The sequence below is a fragment of the Suricata suricatta genome, chromosome 11 (genome assembly GCF_006229205.1).
Source record: "Suricata suricatta isolate VVHF042 chromosome 11, meerkat_22Aug2017_6uvM2_HiC, whole genome shotgun sequence".
In the NCBI taxonomy this organism is placed as follows: domain Eukaryota; kingdom Metazoa; phylum Chordata; class Mammalia; order Carnivora; family Herpestidae; genus Suricata; species Suricata suricatta.
The window spans coordinates 43,653,648-43,672,475 of NC_043710.1; positions in this window are offsets into that span (position 1 = coordinate 43,653,648).

Below are 18,828 nucleotides of genomic sequence, written 5' to 3' on the forward strand. Positions count from 1 at the left end.
ATAGCCAACGACTTGACCAATCATGCCTATGCAATGAAGCCTCCACAAAAAACCTATTCAGAGAGCTTACATGTTGATGAACCAGAAATGCTCTATGTTCTAGGCACCAAACTCCACTGGACAGAAGCTTCTGTGTTAGGGCCTCCTCCCTATGGGTCTCTTCATCAGGCTCTTCATTTATATTCTTTAATTTCCTTTGCAATACACCAGTAATCCAGTAAGTAAACTAGTTGCCTGCGTTCTGGGAGTCACTCTAGCAAATCAATGGAACATGAGGAGGGGTTCATGGGAACCTCTGATTTATAGCCAATTGACCAGAAGCACAGGTAACAACCTGGATTTGAGATTGGCATCTGCAGGGGGACAGGAGGATGGTGGTTATGGGACTGAGCCCTTAACCCATGGAATCTGACACTACTTACAGGTAGTGCCACGGTTGAGTTAAATTTGTGGAACATCCCATCAGGGTCTGCAGAAGATCCAGTTAATTGCTTAGTGGTGTGGTAATGAGCCACACATTAGAATATGGACAACATAACACTCACAAATGTACTTCTCCAACTTGAACCTTGATCCTGAACTCCAAATTTGTTTATCTTTCTATCATTATGGACATCTAACTCCTCTTGTAGTCTTAAAATATGCAAACTGACCTGTTGATCAGACTGAATCCAGATTTTAGGAGCCTGAAGCTTATATAATTTCAGGGTCCCTCTTTGAAAAAATGCATTAAAAGATTTAGGTATAAAGTAAATATTCACTTAAAATGTTACACAATAACTGAGGCAAATTTTAAGAGTTTATTTGAGAAAAAATCAATTCAATTGGGCAGTGCCAAACCAGAAGTGGTTAGGGACACCCCGCTGACAGGAGCTAGGAGAAGACCTATAGACAAGAGGTAGAAACAAAGAAAAGAAATTATTTGATTGGCTCTAGCTTAAAGCTTACTTGTCCATTTTTGATCAGTTGTCCTTAGGTTTCAATTTCATAAGCTTGAGGCATTTTTTACATATAGGCTTAGATTTGGGTTTGCTACCTAGGCTGACACCTCATTAAGAATCACCTCAGTCTAATGACTTCCTTGTTTGATTAATTTAACAAGAGTGAGGGGGAAAAAAATCACAACTAGATCCAAATTCTAGAGAGCCAACAAAACCTGTGAATACCACAAAATCCAGAAGCAATATTTGATTAACTACCTGATACACCTCTATACTACTTTCTCCTGTCAGATTTGGGGCACTTACTCTTTGATCAACTCTTCATTTTTACACCAATAATAGAAAGACAGTTAGGTCTTTCCTCTGGCGTGGTTGGTGAGAAATAGATTTTTTAATACTGATATTTTAGGAAGTTTCTTTCAGCTTTACAACTTTGTCATTGGTAATGTCATCTACATTTTGGGTTGTTTTCAAATTTGGGAAAATCTCCACAAGTGTCTTTCATATAGGAGTCGTAAGATTTCAGAACCTTTTCAAGCTGGTCTTTCCAGTGATTGAATCGAAATGCTTTTTTGAATGGACAATATTCCTTAACCAGTCTTTGTTGGCATCTCCTCTTGTTAGCATATTTTGACTTTTCTGTTATCTTCATTAATGTCACTGGTTTGGGGGCATTTTTTGTTTTTGCCAAATTAGCAATGTGCCTATTTAATCACTTCTCTTTATTAATTGGATTATCAATTTTATGGGGTGATCAAGTTTATCACTTCTATTTTAAATTCATCTCTTTCTCTTAATGAATTGCTGCTTTCAGTATAATCTGAAAATTTTATTATAATTCACTTCTGTGTCAAAATAATTTCTATTGATTTCACTTTCATCTCTACTGTTTTTGCTTCAGATTCCATTAATTTTAATCTAAATATCCTGTCAGTTCTTTTAATAAATGCATTTACAGATGCCAAATGCTACTCTTCAAAAACGCTCAAAAGAGTAGTCTATAATTTCTCATTTTGTTTAAACATTCCAAAACCTCTTTCCACATGGCAGTTATGGTGGCATATTCATGCATTACCATATACATACTCCCATCAAAAGAAGAAAACAGGGTGGCTTAGTCGGTTAAGAATCCTACTTCAGCTCAGGTAATGATCTTGAGGTCTGTGAGTTCGAGCTCTGCCTCATGCTCTGTGCTGACAGCTCAGCTGTGGATTCTGTGTCTCCTTCTGACTCTCTCTGCACCTCCCCACCTCGCATTCTGTCTCTTTCTCTCTGTCAAAAATAAATAAATAAACATTTAAAAAATTGTTTTAAAGAAGAAGAAAATATCTATTGTGTAATTATAGTATCTATTCTATCATCAATATATTCTTGAAAGGAGGGAACTATTTTGACATGGTCTTGGTGAAAACCAAATCTGCTTACATTTGTGTATATATGATGGTTAGACTTTCCATAGACTAGCTCTGGCTCCATATGCTTCTGGCTCTTGATCTTTATGTCAATTTCCAATGAAACTATCAAAGTGATCCTGTTAAAAAGCAAATCAGGTCATGTCAATCCTTTGCTCAAGATCATCCAATAGATTGCAATCTCACTGTTGATAAAAACCAAAGGCTTATGAGATCCTACACAGTCTGGACCAGGTGACACTTTGACCTCACCTCCCATTGTTCTCCCCTTTTCACCTTGTTCTAGCTACACAGCTAGAGAGCTTCCAGCTTTCCCTTGAATTCTCCCAGGATTTTCTGCCTCAGGGCCACTGTACATGCTATTCTCTGCCTAAAAGTTGCCTCACCTCTCACTCAACTCCTCAGATCTTACTCAAATGTCAACTCAATGAGACCTTACTTGGTTGCTCTATTTTAAATTGGCCCCTAATATTTCCTCCTACTTTACAAAATTTCCCCCATCTCTTATCATCACAAGTACTACGTATCCCTAAGGTCTATATAAGCGTTCAATAAAAATCAGTTGACTGAGTGAATGAAAGTCCAAGTCAGGTCCTTTTTTTGGGGGGGTGGGGAGAGTTAAATACAACTTAAATGGAACCGTTCTGGAATATTATTGTTCATTTTAGGAAAACATGTGCTTTGTCAAGTATTTGCTCATTTCTTGTCTCAATCAGGAAATCAAGAAGTATTTGGTGTTTGCTGCATGCCTAATACTGCACTAGGTACTGAGTACTCATTGGTAAGAGAAGGTAACATGATCCCTGCCTTCCTGAAGCTCATGGCTTCTTGAACGAGAGAAAGGCTATAAAGACAAGTTGGCTGGAGTCTTGACACATCACTTCCTGAACATGGTTTGCTTATGACTGGGCAAGCCAGACTCCTGGAAATTCACTTTTGGCATAGTCTACAGATCCGTTAGTTTTAAACCCAGGATTAAATACGACAGCAACATCAATGTGCAATGAATTTTAAACCAGGCATGGAAGATCATAAAAGTTTAAGAAACAATAAATGTCTTCTTAAATATCTTTTTCATCTCCTGTGCTGTGTTAATAGCCATCATTATTGAGATTTGATGACATCTGTATTCCTAAAGGAGGAGCCAGTGAGACTGGCACTTTGGGTTTTAGATAGCTTTCAAGCAATAAGATTTAAAATCTTTATCTAACTTAAATATCCAGAGAACATGCACATCAACTCCCCAACTCAGGCTGCCACAGATTTTCAACAGATTTTCTCACCCTGATCTCAGATGGCCATGATATTTTTTGAATATGTGCATCCTGTCTGCTTTAATACATAGTATTTCGCAAGTTTTAGTCATTGCAACCAGAGCGTGGGCAAAGGTGGGGGTGGTGTGAGGGAAGAGCTTCTCATCGTGAGGAAATTTGAGACTAGTAGCTGTTCAGACCAAGATTATCCATATTTCCTCTAAGCTCCATAAAATTCAACTCAGAGGAAAAGCGTATCACAGTGTCCAGCTCACTGTGGGTTCTCAAAAACATATGATTGCATGAATTAACATTTTCAAAACTGTATTCAGGAGATACTGCAGGCAAGGCCACACCCATCCAGGTTAGTAAACAGAATTGAGGACAATATGTTCTTTCTAATAAACTTAATTATACTACTTTGGTTTGCCTCATTTGATGGTAAATATAACCCACATGGCCTCAAATTCACTAAATTTCTGGATTCACTATTTTTTTCTTCTTTCTTCCTTCCCTTTCCCCTTCCTTCTTTCCTTCCTCCTTCCCATCCTAGCTTCCCTCCCTCCCTCCTTTCCTTTCTTCCTCCCTGTAAATATGTGTGTACATATGAGACATAAAACACATATACAGAAAAGTAAATAAGGGTGTAGGATCAAATGATTTGTCACAAAGTAAACACTTTGCAACCAGGATCCTGGTGAAGAAACAACCAACACTGCCTATACTCACAAACCCTCCTCATGCCCCTTCCCCATTGCAACCTCTTCCCTACCTCCAACGGTAACCACTATCCTGACTTTGATGCTAATCATTTTCTTGAATTTCTTTTTGGTTCAACCATCTCATGTATATCCTTAAACAGTAGAGCAGCAACTTTCAATGAATGGATTCCGTGCAATATGTACTCTGCATGTCTAGCTTCTTTGACTCAATATTATATTTGTGAGATACACATTGTTGTAAATGGCTATTACTTATCCATTTTAATTGTAATATAGTATTTTATGGTATTATAACACCACTATGATTTATGGATAATATAAGAGATGTCTCCAGTTTGGGGTTATGACAAATACTCCTGTTATTCATTTTCCTGCACATCTCAAGGTGCACATGTGCATGTATTTCTGTTGGGTATCATCGTGGGTTAAAGCGTGTCCCCCATAAAGACATGTTGAAATCTTAACCCCTGGTTTCTACGAATATAACCTCAATTCTTTCTTGTTTTCTGTCATCTTATGTTTTATGAATACCTCATCTAAAGCATGAATTGAGTTTGTAATCAACATTAGTAATCTTTCATTTTTAATCAGAGTGTTTAGTCTATTTGTTTTCCTATCACTGACATTGAAATGTTTTAATTTACCATTTTATTATTTTATTTTCTCTTTGTCCCTCATATTCTTTTCCCCTTTCTCTTGAAATATTTTTAATTGTTCCATTTTTCTTTTCTATTAGCTAGGAAGCCAAATGCTGTTTTATGATTCTGTTAGTGGCTGCCTTAGAGATTACATCATGGCTTGTGAATTTATCCAATCGAATATTAACTGGTACTTTTACCTTCTTCTTGGGCAATGTCAAACTCTTACAGCATTTCAACTCTGATGTATGTGCTCTTCATCTTATAATTTATTTATAAATTTAAAGTGTTTAATGGTAAATATTTTAAATGGTTTTATACAGTAAATATTACTTATATTTACTTATTTTTATTGCCCTTTATTCCTTCCTATACAACAAACTGGTATTATTTCCTTCTGTCCTTTAGTACTCTCTGTAGTTCAGTCTACTGGTTATGAATTCTCTCCATTTAGATGAGTCTGAAAGTATCTTTAGTTTATATTCTTTCTTGAATGCTGTTTTTGATGAACATACAATTCTAAGGTTGACAGTTTTCTTATAGCACTTAGAAGTTCTTATCCCATGGTCCCATAGCTTTCGTTCTTTCTGTTGATGTGTTAGTTGTTGATCTTATTATGACTTTGAAGATAAAATCAGCAACAAGACAAAGTCATATTAAGATTATTTTCGTGTCTTTGATTTTCACCATCTTTTCTGTGATATGTTTAGATGCAGAATTCATTTTTATTTATCCTGCAAGATATTTGTAGAGAATCTTAAAAGACTACACTCCTATTGCTTATCAATTTTGAAAATTCTTAGCCACTATATCTTCAAGTATTGCTTCTTCCCTGTTCCTTCTGTCTTTCTGTCTCTCTCTCCTTCTCTCATACCCTCTACGCCTCCCTCTCTCCATGCTCTGCCTACTGGAATATTAATAACACAAATATTAATCCTATCTAGGATATTCCTGTATCCTTTTGTCTCTTAGCCTCTACTCTGTGTTCTTCCTACCTCTGCCTCTCTGTGTTTCAATCTGGGTGCTTTCTTTCCATCTATTTTCTAATGCATTAATTCTCTTATTAGCTGGCAAACCTGTTAACTGCATCTTTAATTTTGGTTTTAATATCTAGGATATTCATTTGACTCTTTTAAAAATAGCTTTCACGTCCAACTCTTGGTTTCAGCTCATATCAGGGTCTCATGGTTTTGTGAATCCATGCCCCACTTTGGGCTCTGCACTGCCAGCACAGAGTCTGCTTGGGAGGCTCTCTCTCTCCCTCGCTCCCTGGCCCTCCCCCACTCACATTGTCTCTGTTTCTCTCAAAATAAATAGATTTACAAAATAATATTAGTAAAATAAAAATAACTTTCAGTTGTCTCCTAAAATCCTAGACATTGTATTTTATCCCCTTGAATACTGTAATCCCTACTACTTCAAAGTCTATTTCTGATCATTCCAATATATTAAGCCCTATTGCTTCTGCCTCTGATGGTTTTCATTCTTACTGGTTTGCCTTCTTGTGTTTCTGGCTAGTTTTTTTCAGGTCCAAGATGCTATCTTTATAAAATTGTGGAAATAACTTGTGAACTACCTGATCATCTTCCTGAGATGACTGACATTTGCTATTGCCCTGTGTTTGGCACTTTGGGTTCACCTTTCTTTTTTAATTTTTTAAAATGTTTATTCACTTTTGAGAGACAGAGAGAGACAGACTGTGAGTGGGGGAGGGGAAGAGAGAGAGGGAGACACAAAATCTGAAGCAGGCTCCAGGCTCTGAGCTGTCAGCACAGAGCCCAATGAGGGGCTCAAACTCACGGTGAGATCATGACTTGAGCTTAACTTGAACTCAACTGACCGAGCTACCCAGGTGCTCCCCCACTACCCTTTTTTTTTTAAAGGGTTAATCTTAATTGTTAAGGATTGGGATAAAGCAAAGCTGAGCTATAGTCTCTGTGGTATATCTTCAAACTCCATTTCATGCTTACTCCTAGGGTCCAAAATTTAAGGACCTAAACCTAAAGCAAGTTGGGCTCACCAAGTTTCCCCCACAACCAGCAAGAGAGCTGGTTAGTAAGCTATTGTTACTCAGCTTCAAAGCCACCCTTCTATACTATGCTTTGTGCTGCTGGGGCTGCAATTCTGTGAAGAACCACACTGCAAACTGAATTAAACTGTCATTCTGTGATTTTTGAGCTATAAACTGTTGTATGTTAAAATATCATCACTGCACTAATAAATGGTTGTATGCATATATTTAATATCCTTCCCTGACAAATAAAATTTGCTAACCCTGTGTTTGTACCTATTGGTTTTTCTTTTTCTCGTATTGGGCTCTGAAACTAAAAGTCTTGGATCAAAACTGCAGTAGACATCGTGGGTCTGGGCTTCTGTTGGGTACTTGGCAAGGTCTTCATGATGTGGTCACGGCCAAGATGGAGACAGGAGTTGGAGCCAGAGCCTGTGAAGGCAGGGTGTCCTGAGGGCAGTGTTTTATAACATGTCACCCTGACAACGAAGCCTCACACAGTCTCTCTGCTTGTCATAACTTCCCCCCATGCGTCTCTCCCCCTCCCCCTCACGTCCTGTCCTCCTTCTGACTCTTGGCTTCATTACCTCTGCACAATCCTGCACCTGGTCTTTCCTTGGTGTTTACATTTGAAAATTTGGACACAAATGAACTAAGCATTCAATTTAAAAGATTAGAACAAAACAAAGTAAAAGAAATATGAGGGAATTAATAAAGATAAAATGCTGAAAATAATGAATCACAACACAAATGCCAGCAGAAATGATAGATAAACCCAATACTCTAGGAAGTTTGACTAAGAAAAAGTGCAAGACAAATAAATACATCAGGAATGAGAAAGAAGGTAAAACCATAGTTGCAAAAAATAGTAAAAGTCATATAAAATGTTGTCAATAAATTTTCAAATCTAGATGAAATGGCTGATTTTTCCAGCACAATATAAATTATCAAAAATTGATTCAAGAAAAACTAGACTATCTGAACATATTATCAACCACACAATATACTAGCAAGTTTTCTCATAAATCTACCACTTTAGAAAGTAAAAATAAATAAGAACATGAGACCCTGCTTGTCTTACAGGCAAGATCTATACTCCTACCTAAATTACTGAAACTGTTTCAGAATATATAAGTGGAAAGGTTTCCAAACCATTTTATATGTCTATTATAAGCTTAATACCAAAACCTAATAAATAACATAGCAAAAAAAAAACCTCACTTAAAAATAAATATGCAAAAATTCTAAAGAAAATATTTGCAGCTGGTATATTAAAACAATAATACCAACATTTAAAGAGGATTTATACCTCACTTAAATGCACTGTTAGCATTATAGCTTTGGGACAATGTATATTTATTGTCCTTTGCTGCCTATGCTTTTCCCTACGGGTTGAAATGTTCATATGGCCAACTAGATGTGCCTTTTTAGAGTCTTTCTCCCCTCCCCCCATAGATGACAATCTGGGTGTCTCAGACTCCGGGATTCCCTGCCAAAATGTCCCTAAAGCCAGTTAACTGGCCTGCACATGCCTCTTCCCCTCAGTTTTCTGCCTATGCCCAAAGACTGGCCAAGGGTGGCAGGAGGTAAATGATGCATGAATGCATGAGCTAGTGTGTATCTCAGTCTAGGGTAGAAAAATGGGGGAAGAAGACCACAGGTTAAGGAATAATTTTTCTCATACTGCTACTTTTTTTTTTGTTTATTTATTTATTTGTGGGGGTTATAGAGCAGAGAGAGAGAGAGAGAGAGAGAGAGAGAGAGAGAGAATCCCAAGCAGGCTCCACTGTCAGCAAGGAGTCCTACTCAGAGCTGTGAGATCATGACTTGAGCCGAAATCAAGGGTTAGAGGCATAACTAACTGAACCATCCAGGCGCCCCTCCCCTACCACTACTTGTGATGCAGAACTCTGAGAGATACAAGAGTTCTTCTAGGCTATTAGGAAGATATAATTTTCAAGGTAGGAAGAAAGGACATATTCTGTTTAACAATTTATTAGCTTCATTTATAGCTTTTAAATATTCAGACATATGGTAAGCAAACTTTTATTTTTACTCTTGCCTCAGGCCCCACAAAGAGTGAGCCAGCCCATCTCTTCCAGATTTAGCACAGGTGAAAAACAATAGCGGACTAATACATATAGCATGAATAAATATTAGTGGAATATATATATGGGGCATGCACATATAGCTGTGTGGACACATGCATGCATAGTTATGTATGTGTATGTATTCATCTATCTATTGACATACAAAAAGAATGTTTATGTATACCCGTGCATACGTAGACAGACAAATATTTCTACATTGCACACACTCACAAATACACATACACCGGCAACGAAACAGAAAAGTTGGAGCTTCCAATTCTAGACAATGGAAAACTAACAGACTCTGTTGGCCTCCTTTCTCCCTACCATACTGAAGATGCCAGAGTAGGTATAGGGAAACTGACCAAATGCAGAGCCAGTCCCAGAAGCCTCATCCTTACCAGACTGAAAGTAGTCAAGTTTTAACATAGAAAGAGAATGACATCCTGAAGTCAATGGAGTCCAAAAGCATGGGTGAATGTTGGGAGCCAATATAAAGGAGTTTCAGGCCAGCAGAGATTTTTAATTGTGCCCTCAACTCCACATTCCCCTGCTGTTGGAGGAGACGGAGACTGGTCAGGTTCAGTCGCACAACCCCCATTTATGCTGCTCCTCTGGCCAGATAGGCACCCAGGATGCCTGACCTTTTCCAATGGGGACTATGTCACGGCAGTTCCATGAGTCAACTCATCAGGCTGATGTCCTGATGTTCACTGTTATTGTTCCAAGGGAAGAAAAGTAATGGCAGCAGCTGGAAGGACAGGGAGATAGGCCTGGTAGTGCTTTAGCTCAAAGGAGCAGGGAAGCCTCTTGGAATGGGTACAGACCAGCTGGCTAGGCCTTGAGCATCCATTCAGTCACCTGTCATGGAGAATGACTATAGCACTTAGCTCTTTTTACATAACAAATTATTCAAAACTCTCAGTAGCTTAAAACAACAATAATTTATTTTTGATCATAGATCTGGAGGTTGACCTCTTACACTGATGGAGGCCAGGCTCTGCTTCCTGTGTCTCCCTTCCTCCTCCTGAGCCAGCAGGCTAGCCCTGGCGTGTTCTTTGTACGGAGATAGCTAAACCTCCCAAAGGCGATGGGAAATACCCAAGGCCTCTTTCTGCCTAGGCTTGGAACTTAACATGCCATTACTTCCACCTCATTATATTGTGTGAACCAAGTCACAAAGTCAACTTCAAAGCCAAAGGGTAAGAAAACATATTCTATAGCTTTTGCAGAAGAAATGGCAAAGTCACAATGTTAGAGCATAAAATAATTTGCTATAAACTTTGAGAGATTGGAATCTTACAGAGTATGGGCTCTGCCCACAACAGACAACAAAACCAAGTAGAAAGTATTAACAATAAAATATCTAGAAAATCCCCTAGATATTTAGAAATTAAACAACAAATTTGCAAATAATCCATTGGTCAAAGGAGAAATCACAAGAGAAATTGGGAAATTGTTTCAAATGAATAATAATGGAAACAAAACATCCTAAAATGTGTAGGATGCAGCACAAACAGTGCTGAGAATGAAATGTATACCTTTCTAAAGTAGAAAAAAAAGGCTTAAAATTGAAAAATTCAGAATTTTTACTTAGAGAAGCTAGAGGAAAACATTAAAAATAAATAAATAAATAAATAAATAAACCCAAAGGAGGAAGGGAAGAAATAATAAAAATAAAAGCAGAAATAAATGATATAGAGGACAAGCATTTGGAAAAATTAACAAAGCTGAAAGCTGATTCTGTGAAATATCAAAACTGATCAATCTCTGGTAAAAAAAAAAAAAGAAGAGAATTCAAATTGTTAATATAAAATATTGGAGGTGAGGATATCAGTAGAAAGCTTACTGACAATCAAAATATATTAAGGAAATAGTAAGAACATATTTACACCAGTAAGTTTTATAGCATAGATGAAATGTATAAATTACTTGCGAAGCACAACATACTAAAGCGGACTCAAGAAGATAAAGAACTTAATGATTGTGTATCTATTAATGAAATAGAATCTGTAATTAAAAGGTTTCTAACATGGAAAATTCTAAGCTCAGAGTCTTCACTGGTGAATCCTGTCAAATATTAAAGAGCATAATGATATCAAGTTTAGATAAATTCTTCCAGAAAATAGAAGAGAACACTTTTCAACTTAGTTTATGTGGATAGCATTGCTCTGATCCAAAACCACAAAGATACTGTAAGAAAATGACACAATATAACTCATAAACACAGATATAAAATCTTCAACTAAATATTAGCAAATCATAGTCAAGAGGAGCCTAAGGAGACATGATGAGGTAATGTACATGGTATCCTGGATGGGAGGCTGAACAGTAAAAGGACACTAGGCAAAAATAAAGTAAATCTAAAGAAACTATGGACTTTGTTGATAATAATGTATCAATATTGGTTCATTAAATGTGACAAGTGCATAATTCTAATATAAGCTGTTAATAATAGGGGAACCTGGATATAGGATATATAAGAACTCTCTATATTAGTTGTGCAACTTTCCTGTAAATATAAAACTACTCTAAAATGAAAAGTTTATTTTAAAAAAGCTGTGCATGAATATTCATATCAGTTTTATTATTAGCAAAAAGTAGAAATAACCCAAATATCCATCAACAAGCAAATGGACAAACATATTATGGCATGTTTCTACCACAGCATGTTATTCAACAATAAAAACGACTGACTGAAAAAAGAAAAAAGAAAGATCGAACTACTGACACACAAAACATGGAAAGTAGAAAGTGATGTTTGAAAAGACATAGAAGTCCCCCAGAAACCTATCTTAGGAAGAGATACAGTGAAAGCCAAGCAGGACCATTACTCAGTTGCTATTGTTTCCTGGCGCTGTCCTAGGATGTCAACCATGGATTGGGGAACAAGACAAGACCCTTGTCAGATACCCTCACCAGCAATTAACTTCGTTTCCTTCCTGATTGCTTCCTCAGTGATCCAGCCCACATACTTTTAGCTCTCAGGTGTGGAGGGGAAGCAAACTTACTGTATTTTTCTAAACTCACTGCTCAAGTCCAGACTCAGCTTTAAAGCTCCAAAGCTGGGGCACCTGGGTGGCTAGGTCAGTTAAGCATCTGACTTCGGCTCAGGTCATGATCTCACAGTTCATGGGTTCAAGCCCCGCATCAGGCTCTGTGCTGACCGCTCAGAGCCTGGAACCTGTTTTGGATTCTGTATCTCTCTCTGACCCTCCCCTGCTCGCACTGTCTCTCTCTGTCTCTCAAAAATAAAAAACAGGAAAAAAAATTAAAAAAAATAAAGCTCCAAAGCCAAAAAACCAAAACAAAACAAAAGAAAAAACCCACAAGCTTTTTATTATCACTCTTTTTGCAACAACCCAACACTAAGAGCTGAAAATGTTGAGTTTTAATTTCAAATATGGTAGGAAATATTGGGGGTAGGACTGTAGGGGGAAAATATGTCAGTTATTTAAAAAAAATTAACCGAGTCCATTTACCACTTGGAATAAAATATTGTTGTTTTTTAAACCAAAGTTTACAAAATAAGTATTCTGTGTTAGAGAGGGGACGTGGATCTTCCGTAAGGCTTTCCACTTTCTAGGCAGATAGCCTCAGCGGGAGGTCCATGGCCAGCCTTCTTTGGGTCCCTTTACGGAGTTGTCAGCACTTTTCCTAAGCTACATTTGCTTTTCTATCCCCAAAGAAATGCTAAGGCTCTAAAAACACTCTCAGTGAGCAGATCTCCAGGTAACAGAAGGAGACCACAATGAGCTGTTGTGAATTATTTCCTGTAAACATCCCGCTGACCCCCAATATGGCAGACTTCTTAGGTATCCTGAGCTGTAAGCCCCTGGAGAAGAAAAAGGTGATGATATTTCAAATATTCCTCATTAAAAATATAGAAATTATCCTAGAACCAAAACAATCTAACACCTGAAACTAATTTTCTTGACATAGTCATGAACTTTAATGACAGCTTCATTAATTGAATGGAATCACATGGGGGCAAAAATCATGTTTTCCTTAATGACCTGCCAGATGATGGATTTGTTTGGTTACTTACTTTACTATGAAAAATTTCCGAGGAATGAAAAGGAAAGAAGGATGAGCTCTGGGTGTCATATCACAACTGAGCCTGACCAAGAGGCCTCCTGAGGTCTTGGTGGCGAGCCAATGTGAAAATAGTGAGGTGCATTTGGCAGGATAGAAAAGCAGTATGAGGTCATCATTAGGAGCTTGACTAAACCAGGTGAAGTTCATGAACTAGCAGCATCAATATCACTGGGAAGCTTATTAGAAATGCAGCTTTTCAGGCCCCATCCCTGAGCTACTGAATAGTAATCTGAACTTAATATGATCCACAGATGATTTTCAGGCACATTAGAGTCTAAGGAGCACTGATTGGGAGCCCGAGATTTGGAGTCCAATGAGTTTGGGGGTTCAGATCCATTTACTGCTGGCTGTGAGTAGGGCATATTATTTAGCTTCCCAGCCTCAGTTTTCCTACCTGTGAAATAGGTGTAACAGTATCTATCTCATGAAATTGTGAGGATTAAACAAAATAAGCACTTAGCATATTTTCAGGTATATACCCAATGCTGGATAAATGGCAGGTAATAGCACTATTGTGGCTTCTTTGTCCTTTCCATTTCAGAGACGAAGTATCTTGGGAATCAGAACAAAGTTCAAATCCATATTTTACAATTTAATAGCTGTGTGATCTCAGGCATGTTACCTAAGATTTTTCAGCCTCAAATTCTCTATAAAATGGGTGTAATTTATTTGTCAGAGCCTCCCAAATCTTAACATACAGATCAATTACTCAGCCTAGTGAAGTCACGATCCTTCGAGATTTCTGTCACCAGCAAGATTCCTGCTTAGTCCTGTGTTGCATCTCCACATGCTGTCCTTGTCCCTCTGCAAGTGTCTCATGGTGCAAAGTTCAGACCTTTCCAGTTTCCACAAGCAATCCACTCACTGCAAACACTTCGTGAGGTGGGCAGAAATTTCTGAAGATGTAGAGCGTGAGTCACAAGGAAGAATCACAAGACCTGTGGCACAGCCTTATGCCGTCTCCCCGGCTCCTTCCTTGCCTCCCTCCTATGTCCACCATCACAGCCCCCTTGTCATCTCAAAGGCAGCCTACCTTCGGCAGATGTGGAATAAGCTGTGAACACGGAGTGGGAAGGGTGCGTTCTCAGGCTAGTGTCACCACTAGTGCCTCCGCTCTCCGGGCGTCCGTGTCCTCACCCACACTGGGCAGGAACTCCTCGGGCACAAGAACGTCCCAAGAACTCAGGGAGGTCTCACGTTTGACGATACTTACGTAGTCTGGTACCCGATGGGTTGCTGGGTATGAAGCCACTGCCGTCTGCCCCAGTCTTCCTCTCCTCCCCAAGTCCACTGCTGATGGAAGCCAGGGCTGAGCTTCTGCACACGATGTTCCCTTTTTGCAGCTGGCTCCCTGGTAGGCTCTGTCAGGGGTGCCACAGGGAGCAGGAGGGCTGGAGGGAGGATGGAGACTTCCTCCTTCGTTTGCTTCCCGCTCCTACCAGGGTTGCTCCGGCAACAGGTCTTCACCCCGCAGCGGTTGCTGGTTCCAGCCGCGCAGGTGGCTCCAGTGTGCGGTTGTTCCTCACCCAGAACCAAGCACATGGAGCTCTCTCTGAAATACAGCGCCAGCCACTGCCCCCTCCTCCTGCAGGATCCGAATCCCAGCTCCGGAGAGCCGCTCCTCCGGACTCGGAGCTCCGAGCAGCGTTCCATTTGAGCATGACTTCTCGCTCCCGAGAGGCCCGAGTCCCAGCTCTGCCTAGGACATGTTAGCAATTCCAACATTTCCCCGTCTCTAAGGGAGACAGCTGCTTCCTGTAGCTACTACCTTTGTGATACCTCAGTGTCCCCATTTTGCCTGCCCAGCTCTCTTCTATTTGGGAAGTACTTTCTTTATATCTCCCAGCTGAAATAATGGCATGGGTTTTGGCCTCTGACAGGATCCGTCTGACTTGGAAAGTCACATAAAAGATACTAGTTTTTTTCCAAAACAATTTTTTTAAAAATCTACCTGCTAAATCCCAAGTTTTGGGGCACCTGGGTGGCTCAGTCGGTTAAGTATCCGACTTAGGCTCAGGTCATGATCTCCCGGTTGGAGAGTTTGAGCCTTGCATAGGGCTCTGTGCTGACAGCTTGGAGCCTGGAGCCTTCTTCGGATTCTGTGTCTCCCTCTCTCTCTGCCCCTCTCCTGCTCATGCTCTGTCTCTCTCTTCCTCAAAATACATAAATATTAAAAAAATTAAATACCAAGTTTTGCCACTAATAAAGATATTCAAAAGAACATGTTAATGACTTTGAAAACAATTTCCAAATGATTTTGGGCCCTGACAGCACTGTTGGCATAGAACAGTAGTCCTAAGCATTTGGAACAAAGAGTCAAAACATGTTTCCAGAGAAAGAAATGCAGTTAGACATAACTCACAAAGTAGAACAGATGCACAATCTAGAGAGAAGCTGACTTGTGTAGACAGCAGTGTAGACAGGGACGGGGAGAAGGTGAGGGGAGCCAGGGAAGGGCCCCCATGAAGCAGGTTTGGGGTGTCACATTTCCAGATGCTAATGAAGTCTTTAACCAAAGTTGAAAGTTGATTTAAAAGAACCTGGAAATAGCAGTTTAGTTAGTGGTGCTTAAAAAGTCTGAGTTAACCATGGAGAAGTGGTGCTTTAAAGGAGGTGGCCATGACTCAAATAGAAAGTGAAATGGAACTGAAAATAATATTCTATGTTTATTTAATTAGTAAAGATAAACTGAAAATCATAGCCCTGGGTGTGGGTGGTCTTGCTCAAAAGTAGACACCTACACAGAGTTATCACAGTGTCTATAAAGCGAGAGAGTAATAGCTTAAAGAGTTATAGTGATATTCACCCCGTTTAACCCAACCACTCCATTACTGAAAATTAATCCTGAGCTGCCTGAGTGTTTCAGTTGTTTGAGTGTCCGATTCTTGATTTCAACTCAGGTCATGATCCCGGGGTCATGGGATTGAGCCCACGTCGGGCTCCACGATCAGTGTGGAGCCTGCTTAAGATTCTCTCTCTCTTGGGAAGCAAACTATAAAAAGACTCTTAAATAAATACTCAGAACAAACTGAGGGTTGCTGGTGGGGGGGTGGGCTAAATGGATGCTGGGCACTAAGGAGGGCACTTGTTGGGATGAGCACTATGTGTAAGTGATGAATCACTAAATTCTACTCCTGAAATCATTACACTATATGTTAACTAACTTGGATTTAAACTAAAAAAACTAGGGGCGCCTGGGTGGCTCCGTTGGTTAAGCGTCCGGCTTTGGCCCAGGTCATGATCTCGCGGTTCATGGGTTCGGGCCCCACGTCAGGCTCTGTGCTGACAGATAGCTCAGAGCCTGGAGCCTGCTTCAGATTCTGTGTCTCCCTCTCTCTCTGACCCTCCCCTGCTCACACTGTCTCTCTCTGTCTCCCAAAAAATTAAATAAAAGATATTAAAAATTAAAAAAAAATAAACTAAAAAAACTAATAATTAAAAGAAGAAATAGAAGTGAACACATAGATTTATGTAGGAATGTTAAGGACATAGCATGGGCTGTGGAACATGATCACTGTGGTCCTGTGTACTTAGGATCATAATTAAAAGAACAATACATAGAAAACCTATTTATTTAAAAAAAGATTCTCTCTCCCTCTGCCCATCTCCCCTGCTCACACTCTCTAAAATAAAACAATAATAATAGGTTTAAAAATAAAAAAATAAAAATAAAGTGTATTTATATGCACTTAGTGAAATATTAAATTATAACAATCCTATAAAAAACATGAGAATGTCCATGGTGTGACAGTAACGTAGAATAAAATCTATAAGATGTGGAGGAGAGTATAGAAAAGAGAACAAGAAAGAAGGCTCAGCGTGTTACACAGGGGTGAGCATATGGAGCATTCTGAGAGCACTACAAAGGCGTCGTGCCAAGGAAAAATGATTGGGGTGAGGGAGACAGGATTGAGAAGGCACACATGAAACTTCACCCCCGGTGGGCTCTGTAAAGGCTTTTGATCCTAAAATGAAGAGCCATCCTAAGAATCTTCAGGATTGCATGTGTGCTTGACTAAAGGTAAGACAATTTGGTTACAAACTACCATCCTTACCTTCTATGATAAGCAGTCAAGCTTTAAAGTTACGCTAAGTTCTTTCTCTTCTTAGGTCGGCATTGAAGGTGGTTGTGCTCCAGGAGAAGGAGACAGAGAGAGAACGAAGAGTAGAATCTGAGTCAGCGAGTCCAGTCTCCTGCGGAAGAGTCTGTGTATCTCAAGTAGGGAAGGAAGTGATAGACCACTGAGTTAAACAGCTGGTCAGTGAATAAAAGCCCCAACAGTAGGCCAATCAATTAGTTCAAGAGATAATTGGCTGCAGGTGGTAAGTTAAGAGCCAGGTCTGGACTCTGACTAAAGGGATTTGCCAGGGTTTTGTATTTGACCTTCTAGGGCCTTGGCTGACTGTAGGGAAGCTTGGACAACTGATTTCTTAAGAGCCTCAGAGGTCTGCAGAGTTCTAAAATTGATGTAGAAATGGGCTGCCATATTGGGCATAGAAGAAAGTATTCTGAACAGAAAAGGAGATGAATATTGGTTACCAAGAGCAAAGAGAAATCCTATTTTCCTGGTGGTATTTTCTATTACTGCAGAAAATCTGTCAGAGTCAATTTGTTCCTTGAGACTGTTCATTAGCCTTTTTAGAGAGGAGCCAAGTCTACAGGTCCACATAAGAACAGGTGGGCTTTCTTGGTTGCTGGGGAATGAAGAAGATGAAGAGACCCATTGGGTGAGGGAACTGCCACCAGAAACACTTGATTGCTCCAAAAGTACTCGTTGAGCCCTGTTCTACGTGAGGCCCACATTCCATTAGGGCGGATAAAAATGGAGACAATTCTGATAGAAGGTAACTGCTTTGTATAACCAATGATCATACTTCAGAAAGAAAAGTATGACTAAGTTTCTTTAGTAAGGACTTCTGGGGCTCTGGGGGGAGATTCCTAAGAGAGATGCTCTCTGAGCTGAGTTTTAAAATAAGAACAGACATTTTCTCAGTGCACTGGACAGAACAAGAGGGAGCTCTGTGTAGCTGGAATGTTCAATATGAGGAGAATGGTGGCAAGAGATGATGTCAGAGATGTGGTTCTGGCTGAGGTTATGATGGCTCTTACATGCAGAGTTAAGGAATTAGACTTTCTGTAGATGTTGAGAAACACTGAACAGTTTTTTTGTTGTTGTTAAGATCTTAGTCTTAAGTAATCTCGATACCCAACATGGGGCTCAAACTCACAACTCCAAGAACAAGAGTCACATGTTCTACTATCTGAACCAGCCAGGTGCCCCCATACTGAACAGTTTTAAGCACAGTAAAAAGGTGCATTTTAGGAAAAGGACTCTTGTCTGTGGGGGAATGGAATAGAGTGAACCAAGGCTGGAGGCAGAGAAGGTAACAGGGAACTCTTCCAACGTTCAAGGCAGGAGAAAATGAACACCTGAATGACAGCCATGACCACAGCAACAGGAAGCTTGCATTGCCGCCTACGCTTCCTCTCCCTGATGCCAAGGATGCAGGCCTTCCTCCTACCTCTTGTACCCACCCTGGGTCAGCAGCTGCCTGCCTGAACTAGGCTGCCGCCATGATCTGGTGCTGGCTCAGGGCATGGATGCCAGCATGAGGAGGGATCATGTGATGGGGCCACAGGTGACAGGTTTGGGAGTCAGAGG